The sequence below is a fragment of the Oncorhynchus nerka genome, linkage group LG2 (assembly GCF_034236695.1).
Source record: "Oncorhynchus nerka isolate Pitt River linkage group LG2, Oner_Uvic_2.0, whole genome shotgun sequence".
Lineage (NCBI taxonomy): Eukaryota > Metazoa > Chordata > Actinopteri > Salmoniformes > Salmonidae > Oncorhynchus > Oncorhynchus nerka.
Genome location: NC_088397.1, coordinates 31,814,835 through 31,827,280, shown reverse-complemented (window position 1 = coordinate 31,827,280; position 12,446 = coordinate 31,814,835). Strand labels below are relative to the sequence as shown.

Genomic DNA, 12,446 nt, shown 5'->3' with positions numbered 1-12,446 from the left:
TGGTTGGCAGCCACTCCAGGCACAGGAGATCCTCCTGTCATCTGTGTGATCAGCCATGAGGCGAGAACGTCCTTAGGAACCATCCTCAACACTAACCAGGTGAACTGGTCCAACGGGAAGGGATGGAAAGGCCCAAACTGGCTCAGATATTGGAGATAGTCCATTATTGAAAGAACTTGTTGTAATTTTAGTTTTTTTTAAATTGTTCAAGAGCAGATAGCAATGTGATAGGTAACGCTTTTGAAGGGCCTTAAATGATGTGGCTGACCTCTAGAACCTTGCTTCAACAGTTGTTTCGGATGACATCACAGCTGCATCACAATCGAGGTCAATGACTATGACATTGTGCACTGTGCTCATCGAGTTCCGTTTCTATGGTCTCGCTTCAAACTAAACAGCAATAAAGGCCCATTCCGTAATAAAAATGTGTTTTCTATGAAATAAATCAAATAAATGTTTTCTATGAAGCTGAGGGATGGAACTGGAGAAATGTAATCACCAAACAATTTTGTAGATGGAGCTATACATGCAAGGACTGAAAGTCCATGGGGTCAAAATTATCGTTTTAATCATATTTTGAAAATAGACACCTGTTGCCTGGGTACAGGGGACATAACATATACTATTTATGTATATATTACATCATTCATGTCAGTTTAATATACAACGGTTTATACATGAACATTCAGTTGGAATATGGTGATGCCAATATCCATCACTTCGTTGTGCCTAGTGCCTCTTGGACAATATTCACACACGTGATGATTTTCATCTGTAGTTCCCTCACCTAACTGCTCTATCACACACTGCGATAAAGCACAGGTGATTTTGTCAGGATTGTGTTGATACGGGTCCCATCGCCCAATTAACTCTACACCCCCCCCATCAGGGTTCCAAGTCCACATCCAATTTACTAACTAAACATATTCTATAAACAACTTGACTGTGTTTAACACAGTGCTATTGTCTAATGGGTCTACCTGAATACCAATGGGAATACCAATGGGAATACCAGTCTACCTGAATACCTATGGGAATACCAGTCTACCTGAATACCAATGGGAATGGCTCCTTTCGGTTGGCTGTGAATTCACCCCCTTCCCTTAGTTCTTGACTCTCTCTCTGACCCTATTCTTCTGTTAGGTGGGATTTGGTATGTATCATATCCCTGTGCTATTGTAAGTCTGACCTTGTAGTTGTGGTATTGTGTTCTTTTATTCTTGTGTGCGCTGATGTGCGTACGTGTGTGTGTGTGTGTGTGTATACACTCCCTCATGTGTGTGCATGTATTTCGCCTGTGTTCCCCTCACTGCAACATCTCAAGTCTCTAAACCCACCACTGCGTTGTCTCCCTTCCCCACACAGACCTGAATAGCTACCTGTACATCGAAGCCAACCCCAAGACGGAGCAGCAGCGAGCCAGGATCCTAAGCCCCATGGTGGGACTCGACACGGGGCCTCTCTGCCTGCTCTTCTCCTACCAGCTGTGGGGAGAGGCCCAGGGCACCCTGCGCATCCTTCTCCGTGATGCCCATCACGAGGAGACCCTTCTATGGGCACTCCACGGCGACCAGGGACCCGTTTGGAAGGAGGGTCGCACCATCCTGCCCCGATCCCCCAAAGAGTTCCAGGTATTCGGGCGTTAGCATGCTCCCCTCTCTCTACCATGAAAATAGTCTGTTGGAGTTAGCTGGAGAAACAAGTAGAAGTATATTACTAGTGGTTATGTGTTACAGCGATTCTATGTACAAGAAATATCCCTGCATCTACATGTAGGTCATTTGTTTCTTCTTCCCTTCCTCTTCCTCCTCCTTCCCCTACTCCTCCTCCTCCTTCCCCTACTCCTCCTCCTTCCCCTAATCTTCCTCTTCTTTCCCCTACTCTTCCTTCCTCTTCCTTCCCTTACTCTTCCTCCTCCCCTTCCTTCCCTTACTCCTCCTCCTTCTTCCCCTACTCCTCCTCCTCCTTCCCCTACTCCTCCTCCTCCTTCCCCTACTCCTCCTCCTTCCCCTACTCTTCCTCCTTCCCTTACTCCTCTTCCTCCTTCCCTTACTCCTCTTCCTCCTTCCCCTACTCCTCCTCCTCCTTACCCTAATATTCCTCCTCCTTCCCCTACTCTTTCTCTTCCTTCTCTTCCTCTTCATCTTCCTTCCCCTACTCCTCCTCCTCCTTCCCCTCCTCCTTCCCCTCCTCCTTCCCCTACTCTTCCTCCTCCTCTCAGGTGGTTATGGAAGGCTTCGTTGACCAGGGAACCAAGGGCCATATCATGATCGACAACATCCACATGAATTCTGGTACACCTTTGGAGGAGTGCACACGTAAGCCTGCAGATCATACAAACATGTGCACACACACCTGACCCTCCAGCACCCCAGTTATTTTCCTCTGTCATCCCACCACCACACCACTCAACTTCTGTTCCCCCCTCTATCTATCTCTCTCTCTCCATCATTCCTTTTCTACCTCCTCCTCCTCCCCTGGGGTCCCTGACTTGTCACTCCAGTTGTGCTCTAAACACCCCACTACACACACACACACACACACACACACACACACACACCCCAAGTTCCCTCATCGGAATCTTGGGGACAGACTTGACTGTTACTACTGAAAGCCGTAGCGAAGAGATGAAAGGAGAGAGAATGAACGAAAGAGTGGAGTGTTATTCCTCTGCCAGAAAAAGAAAGGAAGAATGGAAAGTAGGCCATAAACGCCCCGTGGGCCCCCGCGATGCTAATCTATGTTTCGTTAGATTTCTTCTTCTTCTCTCGTATCTGTAAACAGAGCTTTCCAGAGCCGTCAAAGCAATAGATCCGGCACTGGTGTGTGTGTGTGTGTGTGTGTGTGTGTGTGTGTGTGTGCGTGCGTGCATGCGCTGGGCTTTTAATCTAGCCAGAGCAGGGGGGTTTAGGAGTAGGTCTTAAACTGATCACAGACAGACCGTGGGTTCTGAGCCAGAAACCTGCCATCATCGAGTTTGACTTCATAGAGTTGGGCTGTGTGTGTGTGTGTACGGTAGTGTGGTTGTTAGACGAAAGATGAAAACCCGCCCCCCCCTCTGTCAACCTGTGTGGAAGTGCCTCCACTCCTCTCCGCCTCTACACATTTTCTCCTTCTTCCTCATTCCCAAGGCATGCTGGGAGTGTTCTTATCAACCAGCGCAGTCGAGTTTGTTCACAGCACATTGGTGTTACAGCCAAGAAGGCCCCACTTCCCAAGTCTGCCCTCTCGCAGGCCCCCATGCTTTTTGTTGCCATTCCAAGTCAATCAGACTGAACGTTGTGTGTGCAGTCAGCCAGCCAGGCAGCCAGGCAGCAACCTTCCCAGCTCAACTGGACTCCACAACTTTGAATGACTCAAACTTCCCACATTCGCACTCCAAGTCTCCCAACTCACAATAACACACTCTTTGACATTGCGTTCTACCCCAAGAAGAGACATACCCACATGCTTTTTCATTGTGCTTCTTTTGAGTTGAAGTATTAAGAAAGTTGTCAGTAGGCAATAGAGTGATATCAGTGCCAACAGAAATTTAATCCAAATTCAATTTGTTTTAATGTTCTTGGCTGACTTTCCTAGCTATTGTACAGGTTATAAACAGTCTTGTTTGTTTCTTTCTCTCTTTCAGAACCCTTCGCTGCCTTCCTTCCCGACATGACAGGTGAGTTTGCGCCCCTTTGGCCGTGTATTGATGTCACTTCCTGCGCAAATGTTTTCCGCTTCCTGCTCGCTGCGCTGCGCTGCACTGTACAGCTTTGGCTAATGGGAGCTTTGCTTGATGGCACCCATGTGACAAGCCCAGTCCAATCAATGGAAATGGGTGTGCAAGAGCTGTGTTCGCCGCTTGACTAATGCTGCCTTGGTGACCAACGATTCCCAAGAATCATCATCAGCATCCAGACATCATCAAAGGACATCAGAGCCCACTGAATCCAGCAGAATCCAGTTTATTGCAGAGAAATTCATACTATTGCTTTGACATCCATGTTTTTAAAAGAACTGTCTGCCTCAATAGAAGAATTGGGAGAGCTATAGGGGATTGATGTTATTACTTGATATAGTGTTTTTGGCTGCTGGTTCCAATAAGATAAGAGCTTGGGAATTTGTGTGTGTGCAATTTCTTCCTCCACCGTGACGCACGCACTTAGACACACACACACACGCACACAGACTCATACACACACACACATGCACACCACCACCCCCACACAGACACACACACACAGATTCATACACACACACACACACACACACACACACACACATACACACACACACAGACTCATACACACACACATGCACACCACCACCCCCACACAGACACACACACACACATACACACACACACACAGACAGACTCATACACACACACATGCACACCCCAACACCACCACCCCCGCACACACATACACACTTCGTAGTGAAACGTAATCAAATAGAGTGACTGAGCTGCAACGCCGGTGTCTCTCTCATCCATTCAGCTCTGTCTAATGAGCGTGTGCACAGTGCAGTGGCAGGTACACGCACCATTTCCCTCTGTAATTATGTGGCATGGTCGAATACTCAGGGTGGCTTCAACTCTACACCATACATGGAGTCTCTCTCTTTCTCGGGTCCTTAAACTGCTGGTTTTGTTCCTTATTCTTAGCTTAGACCTGAGTGCTTGGAAACGGTTGTCGGCGTATGAGTTCACAGACCTGTATGAATAGGAGAGCTTGTGTCTTGGAAGACATTGTAAGAGGGGTTCATAGGATTGAAGTAGAGGAGCTGTGTTTGGGTGTTGGGAGGGTCTCCACGGAGATACTTCTTGGCTTGAAGAGGAAAGAACTGGACAAGAGTGCACCAAAAACAAAGATGAGAACAGAACAGAGCAATGTGTTTTCCAAGGAAATCCATTTGAACCTGCCAAACAAATTCCATCACTGTCTCCAAATTAAAGGGAGAACAATCCAGAACATTCCTATATAGGCTCCATGGGGTCTTATGATTGGTCAGTGGAGCATTGGAACTTCCTGTACCAACAGGAAATAGTGGCTCCTCATTGGGGGGGGGGCATTTTACTTCATCAGCGGAGTCACGTAACATTGCATCAGTGATTTTTCAATTGAATTTACAAAAAGTCAACAACTTACAGTTTGTGTCTTGAGCCAACCCAGGTTTCAATCATAAATCAACCACAGTGCTTGAAACCTCTTTTGGTTTGATTTCTTTCAAACTGAATTTGTTTGTTGACAAGTGAATTAGTCTGTCCAGTGTGTCTCTGTGTGTGTGTGTGTGTGTGTGTTTGCGTGCGTGCGTGCGTGTGTTTGCGTGCGTGTGTGTGTGTGTGTTTGCGTGTGTGCGTGTGTGCGTGTGTGTGTGTGTGTGTGCGTGCACACGTGCGTCCGTTCTGTTACAGCTAATTGCCACGCCCTTTGTTTCACACCCAAGTTATTACATGAGAGCTGTATTCATTGGAGCACTGGATCAATTCAATCCCACAGACTCATTGAACATCCGTAGCTATGCTCCACTGCTCTCAGTGTGAAAGTCACCTCTCTCTCGCCCTCGGCTGCAACCCAAGCTTCAATCCTCAGATGATACAAAATATAAAAATAATGTAAAAACCTGATGCGTTTTGATTTATTTCAGCCGTTATCTGTGATGAATAACTTTTTCCCCCCTGTTTGAGCCGGCATGCTTGTGCATGCCCATGTGCTCGTACGCCTGCTGTTCATGTAATGGAAAGCCACAGGGGAGAAAAATCAACACCAAAACAAAGCAGTCCATTGGATGTGCTTTGCTTGCACCCTCCACCCCGAGCCAACATATTCCTTATCTCTCCACCAGGGGGAGGTGTTCCTGGCGGGAGTGACCCCACAGTAGACACGTTGGCGCTGCCACTAGTACCCACCCTCTGGTACTACCTCGTGGCCGCCGGGGGCGCCCTGATACTCCTGGCGGTGGCCATCTTGGTACGAGCGCTCTGTTGCCATCGACGAAGGCTGGCAGCGAAGAAGAGCCAGCTCTCTGTGGCCTACCACAGCCAGTCCCAGTACTTTCAGTACTCCCAGTGCTCAGCCAGTAACCCGGTGACGGCCGCTCCAGGGACGGAGCCCGTGCTCACCGTGAGGCTAGACAACCACAGCCACCAAACGTATGCCCTCTGCTGAAAGGAAGAGGTGGTCCTTACAGCTAAACCCCTCCCCTTTTGATGGCTCATGGATGAAGCAACGGGGGGACAAGGATTGGAAGTGACATTTTCTGGGCCCTGCTTTCATCAGCAGCGGATGTTACTGTTCACAGACTAGCTCTTCGAACACTATTTCTGTCGCTTGAACCTGTCTACGGACCACGTAGAGATGAAGCGATCTATGCGATTGGCTTGTTTCAAACCCAACCTCCAGCCTTACTATTGGTTCTGGTTCCTAACCCATGGGCTTCCTGGAATCACGCCAGCACGGACACACTCTGTGTGGGCTAGCCTCCCGGCCCGGTGTGGGGTGTTGTGGTTCAGTCATGTAAAACCATCCAGCGCTGTCAGACCACAAACAGACAAGCGAGAGATACTGTCTCACTGACAGCTCTGCTGGCAACACTCTGAGAGAGAGAGAGAGGAGGGGGAATGTCACAGTCAGAGCCAATGGATGCTCTACAGGAGTGACTTCATTGTAAAGATGGTGCTTCAGGACAGGCTGCTGAGTTGTCAGTGTTAACTATTGCTGAAGGAGATATGGATACACCGTAACAGTTGTCTTATGTTTTGTTTATGATGAGTGGGCCGGGTTATCGGGTATTACCAGTGTAAGACAACAACAAAAAAGCATGTTTGAATATGACATTTTTACGTGTCGCTCTTATCGACCTGACGAATCGATCTCATTCGCGCAGCTCAAGAATAACATTTTAGTCGTCCCACGCCGGAATCCCCGCATCAAGCTTCTGATTGAATATGACCCCTCAGTCAGTCTGTGAGCAGAGTCCCCTCTCTTTATAATGTCGTCATCGTCAGTGATTAATGCTCATTCCCACATTGTTTGTGCTCTGTCTCGGAAAGTCCTCGATGGTGTCACCCATGTGAAAACATGTGGCTGGTAAGCCCCACATCCATCTCTATGCAGTACTCTCAAACAGCTGGAAGACATTTTTTTTTGTCTTCTGTTGAAAACGCTCCAAAACATAGAAACCAAAGACAAACTACAAACAATGCTTCCCTATGACATAAGATGGATGCTGGCAGGATGCATCCCTCATTAGAAAGTTGAGGGTATAAAACAAAAGGGCCAAGAATGTCATGCTATAACAACTGGTGGCCAAGATCATTGGAAATATGCTTGAAATGGGACCAGGCCCAATTATGATAATAGCTAGCACATATTTAAGTTGGTTTGTTCGTGGTTATGTCGAGCTCTGAGGATCAGATGGCCCTTAAAGGGGAAGTTCACCCAATTTACAAAACGGTGGCCATGTAAATAAAGCCTAAGCATGGATTCTATAGGCTGCTTTCAGGGGAAGAAAAACTATATTTAATTGTGCGTGAACTATCCCTTTATTAACGATCAACAGTTATCAATCTCACCATTATTGTACATCCAGAGGTAGTTTAGTTCAATTCCTGCCCATTTAACCACCAAATATGTCAGAGGTGTTTTCCGATCTCAAAAGCCGCCTATGAGATGAGTCCACGTCCCATAGTTGTGTCGATCCACCGATATGCCTCAACCCCGAATGAGTGGAAAAGATAAACCACTAAATCAAATCAGTCAATGATGGGGCTTCCATTTACAAGCGGTGGACCGGGATGTGAACTTACCCTTTAAGTAGGACAACCAAATGTGTTTTACGGTTAGAGTGATGCCTCCAGAGTATTAAGTAAAACATTTCTGTGGAAGCCACTATGTTATCTGGCGGTTTAGATAACGGCTAAAAGGGACATATTGAGTGGGGTGAATGTGTGTGGCAATCCAGGCTTTTTTAGTTTCCTCAGAGCGACGAGAAGTTTTCTTGGCACCCTCTCACAATGTGCTTTTACATCAACCGGGGGTTGGGCACCCCACTCTGTCCATCTCACCGTAGGTCCGCTCCCAAGCTCTTAATATCTCTAATCAGGTAATGGAGCGATAACATTTATTTAGTCTGCAGTAAGCACTTTTCTCTTTTCCCGTCTCCTGCACACACACCGACACAATCTCTCACGCATACACACACACACACACACACACACACACACACACACACACACACACACTTACACTCTCTCTCACACAGGCACACATACACCCCTCCCCCGGCACACACACACACTGTACACCCCCCTTCCCACACACACACACACACTGTACCCCCCCCACCCCTTCCCCCACACACACACCAGCAGCCAATAGCCATTGCCCCTGGAGACCACATTAATGATTCTCGTTGAGGGCTCCAGTTAAGGTGTTTCTTGCCAAGCAATTACTCCCACCTCTGTCCACATGCCAAGTGTTGCACACACACACCTCGCGAGATGACAACAAACCTGAAGTTGAAGTGCCGTTTTCAAAAAACAGCGCCGGGGGGGGGGGGCTAGGCTTAAGCACTTCTTAGCAGCACTCTCAGTGCTGACACTCGTTGGTGTCTCGTGATGTTCACACCACGTCACAATGCAGTGGGTGGAAGCCAGGAGGGAACTGTGTTTGATTATATCTTCATCTGTTTAGAGCTCAGTGCATAATCTATTTGTAGGATGAGGATGATGATGAGGAGGAGGAGGAGGAGGATGATGATGGTGAAATTGTTTGCTGATACTTCACTTGGGCTCCGGAACCTCTTTGTGAGCAATGTGAAAAGTGTGATTTGAAATAATTCAATGAATGTGAATATGGTCTGTGGTAATAAAGTGGTATTTTTCTACGTTGTGGTACGTGTCTGTATGCCATTGGACTTGAGCAGCCCCAACACATATTGTAGTCATTAATTAGTCATTACAGTGAAGGAAGATTGACGTAGACAGCCTACATTATTGCACGAAACCAACATGTACTGTAGGGATACTTGGCATTGTACATACGTTGTACAATCGTTCTGTTATATCTTCTTCTCTCATAGATAAGAGGCCAGAGTTTGGAGACAGCAGACTTTTTAATGGCAGGGACCAGTTAGATGGAGGTAAGTGTTTCCACCGACTACAATGTATTTTAAGTGTCCATTACGGCAAAATGTTTTTCCAAATGTGAAAAAACGCCTAGTTTCTAATAAGCCTCTCTCTTATTCTCTCCTCTCTCTCTCTTGCTCCCTCTCCCCTCCTCTCTCTCCTCTCCCCTGTCTCTTCTCTTTCTCTCACTCGCTCCCTCTCCCCTCCTCTCTCTCATCTCCCCTGTCTCTTCTCTCTCCCTCTCCTCCATCTCTCTCTTTCTCCTCTCGTCCAGGCTGGGCGTTCCCCAAGGAGTTGCGTACGGCGGCCCCGTCCTCCGAGCAGCCGGAGACGCTCGTCTCCTCCTCGGCAGAGAAGGACAACTCGTGGCTGTACACGCTGGACCCCATCCTGGTCACCATCATCGTTATGAGCTCCCTGGGCGTGCTGATGGGAGCTGTGTGTGCCGGCCTGCTGCTCTACTGCACGTGCTCCTACAGTGGCCTGTCTTCGCGTAGTTCTACCACGCTGGAGAACTACAACTTTGAGCTGTACGACGGCCTCAAGCACAAGGTGAAGCTCAACCAGCAGCGCTGCTGCACCGAGGCATGAGGCGAAAGAGTAGAGAGAGGAGAGGGGTAGAGGAAAGGAGAAAGGCAGCCATTTTGAGGAGATTATCTCCTCTTTTGTTTTCTCTGCGTAGCTTGGACTGTGAATTTCCTTTCTGAGCTGAAGGACTACACCTGCCAGATGGAAGGGCATTTTGGGGAAAAGCCACTTTTTAGACTGATCTTGAGACCTACTTCAATCAAAGTGGTGCAGTCCAGTGTGGGGTTTTCTGGACCGAAGCCATTGAGGGAAGGATTGGGTATTTCCCAGAGTGGTCCCTATAGCGGACTGTTCCATTGACAGGGGAGTTCAAATATCAACACATATCAATGGGCAAATACCTACTACCCCCCCAAAAAAATGTTTTTTGTTTCAGAACTCCATATAAATACATCATAGTTTTCTTGGTCTAGTTTATAAACTGGAAAGATGTTAGGCTAAACTCCTTGACACTGAAAACGCCTTAGACAGGTGCTTAGATAGTGTTTCTCTATCACCTGGACACAGTGGCTTAGACATGTGGACACAGTGGCCTAGAACCTAGTGAAGTGAATTCTTTCTGAAGCGTTTTTCTTTCTTTTTTTCTGACAGACCTGTGGTATTTTTAAACTAATCGCCATCTTTGGTGTGTGTCTTTTTGTTATTTGTTCAAGCCTTCTCTGTTTTATTGCTTGTTTTATCTTGTTGCCAGCCTGTAAATGCTGATAAATAAAGGAGGGAGGAGGATGGGGTTCTAATCACGTTCTCTTCTAAACGTGTTCTGTTGAAGATCGAAAGCAAGGGGGTTTATTGTCAGATTTAGTTTCAGGCTGTTGTTGCCGGTGGGTTGCTTCGAAAAGAAGGTTGACGGTCGTGTTTACAGTAAACTGTGACTAGGTGAAGTAAAAACGTCAAGGTTGAAGATGGTTTTGGTCAGCGCAGCGTATGGATTGCTGGGAAATCCAGGCAGAGACTGAATAGCCGTCGACAAATGAGAACTGATGAAGAGAGAAGAAAAAAAGTAATCAATGGATCACTAAATCCTAAAATCAACCTCTCCGGGCACAATGTACTCTGAACGAATCGACAATAAAACGCAAAGTGGGATACAAAAACTAAATATATATATATATTCTAGACCATTGCTTGACAGTGGACACACATCTGAGCTTGAAGTCAGCGATTGGTAGAGGAAGCACCAGTTGGAAGGACACCATTCCCTCAGAGTGGACCGATGTGGTCTTGGTGTCATGATTCGTGCTCTCCTCGTCTGATGTTTGTTGCTCTTTTTTTTCCCACACTTTGACTCCATTTTGCATTGTCACGGCCAGGCTGTCGTTTTAACAGGAAACGGGTTCACGGGGGAGAGGTAAAACCAGGAGGATTTAAACACACATCTGCTCCCTCTGGACTATCTAGCCCTGCGAAGGAGGAGAGGGAAAGCGAGCAGTAAATATTTCCACTGTACCTCAGACTTCTCACTTTCACACACACACTGATCACACACACGCATACACAGCGTGCACCATGCTAGCACACACACACACACACACCGAAGAAATAGTATCCTGGTCATTCTAATGCGATGCTGGGCATGTATAGGTCTGTGTGCGTCTGGAGGCACTGGAGTGGACCCAGGCTAATGGGAGGGGGGGGTTGCTGGGCAATGAGGTGGAGCCTATCCCCTTCTCCCTTCTGCCCTCCACCCCACCAAACCCACATTCCCTCTCCTATCCCAGAGGCTCCCATCACTGGACCCCACTGACTCTCTTCCAGGTGCCTTGGAGCTTCTGTGGCCCAGCTTGCCTTTGTAGCCCGTATCAGATTACAGATACAGGACCGCAGCCCAGTCTGTCTGGGCAAGGAGGGGCCAAAACACACCTCCCTGGGCAAGAGAGGGGCTAAACCTCACAAAGGACCACTCGGACTCTGGTCAGACCTAATTGTTGCTTGGAGGCTTTGTACAGAAATGCTCTTTTTATGATTGTTATTAATATTGTTATTCTGATTATTTAATAAAGGATTTATACCATACAGTGGGGTTTGGTGGCCATCGCTGGATGTGCTCATTTGTCTTGCTTTGTGTGAGTTTCAGATGGGTTGTTAGTAGGAGGATACTGAGGTAACCTGTGCTTATACACGCACACACCGTGCATTGTGTTGTTTATAGCCATGTACACATTTAAACACTCAGGACAAACACCCTCACAGGCACATTTTTTTCACACACTGTACCCCGTTTTGTATTCACAAACACTCTGTATAGGTCACACGCGCACAGGCTTTCAAACATGAACACAGACATTCATACACACAGTGTCAGCCAGCCATAGTTTTCCTCTCATCTCTCCATGGCCCAGACCTCTAGTCGCCCTTGTTTAGGAGCTCCAACATTAAAGCTTTTGAAGTGCCCGGCGTCTCACACACACACACACACACACATATGATTACTCTGCTTCCTCCATTTACATGGCTCCCCATCTCCTACACATGGTTTTGTTTGGCCATGTCAGCCCTCATACCTAAACACTAACACAACCGGAAAGTATGGCCTGTAACATATCCGTGACTGCAAGGATTTCTCTGGTTGGTATTGATAAGAGGGAGGACATGGCTACAGTCTTAACATGAACAGACTGTGAATTGAATCTAAAGGGAAAGCTTAATGAAATGACATAGTTGAGCGAATTATCACTTGAGGTGGGAAATTTGGCTCCCAACCAACCAACAAAAGGTCATCGTCTCAACTTTTCATGTCCCTCACATT

General features: G+C 47.3%; 1 pseudogene; it reads left to right on the top strand.

Moving 5' to 3' along the window:
• Positions 1 to 11,713, top strand: part of LOC115144684 (neuropilin-2-like) — a 75,976-nt pseudogene extending 64,263 nt beyond the window's left edge.
• Positions 11,714 to 12,446: the final 733 nt, after the last annotated feature.